This window comes from Rutidosis leptorrhynchoides, chromosome 1 (assembly GCF_046630445.1).
Source record: "Rutidosis leptorrhynchoides isolate AG116_Rl617_1_P2 chromosome 1, CSIRO_AGI_Rlap_v1, whole genome shotgun sequence".
Taxonomy (NCBI): Eukaryota; Viridiplantae; Streptophyta; class Magnoliopsida; order Asterales; family Asteraceae; genus Rutidosis; species Rutidosis leptorrhynchoides.
The window spans coordinates 65,751,040-65,751,852 of record NC_092333.1 but is presented as its reverse complement, the minus strand read 5'-3'; the positions used below and the strand labels follow the sequence as shown (position 1 = coordinate 65,751,852).

Here is an 813-nt window from a genome sequence, read left to right as displayed (position 1 = left end):
AACTAATTCGTATTGCGTGAATATCTTTATTCATCTTTTCCATTCGTCTTTCGAAAGCATCTATTTTTGCGGAAACGGAATCAAAGTCATGGCTAGAATCGGCTCTAGCCGCTTTAGATGATCGAAAGATATCTTTTTCTTGATGCCACTCATGAGAGTGGGAAGCAGTGTTATCAATAATTTTGTAAGCTTCAGTTGCGGTTTTCTTCATAATGGAACCACCAGCTGTTATGTCGATGTCTTTTCTTGTAGCAACGTTGACACCTTGGTAGAATATTTGTACTATTTGATAAGTGTCTAAACCGTGTTGAGGACATCCTCTCAACATCCTTCCGAATCTTGTCCACGCCTCATATAATGTTTCATTTGGCTTTTGTGTGAACGTAACAATTTCTCCTTGAAGTCTCACGGCTTTAGATGCCGGAAAGAATCTTTGAAGAAATTTTTCAACTAAGACATCCCATGTGTCAATCGCCCCTTCAGGTAACGATTCTAACCAATCTTTGGCTTCTCCCTTTAAAGTCCAGGGAAACAACATGAGATATATCTGTTCATCCTCCACTTCTCGGATTTTGAATAGTGTACAGATCCTATTAAAGGTACGAAGATGTTCGTTGGGATCTTCTTTTGGCGTACCACTATATTGGCACTGATTAGTTACCATATGTAGAATTTGTCCTTTGATTTCATAATCTGGAGCATTAACTTCTGGCTTAATAATGGCGTGACCTTGGCCCGTGCGTTTAGCTCTCATTCGATCTTCCATACTTAGAGGTTCCGTTACTTCCATAATTGAATTCATTGAATACGAAT

General features: G+C 39.0%; 1 non-coding gene across 1 annotated transcript; it reads left to right on the top strand.

Moving 5' to 3' along the window:
• The first annotated feature begins 299 nt into the window (after positions 1-299).
• Positions 300-406, top strand: LOC139887297 (small nucleolar RNA R71). Its single transcript, XR_011773134.1, has one exon. It is a non-coding gene; the product is annotated as a small nucleolar RNA R71 (small nucleolar RNA).
• The last annotated feature ends 407 nt before the right edge of the window (positions 407-813 follow it).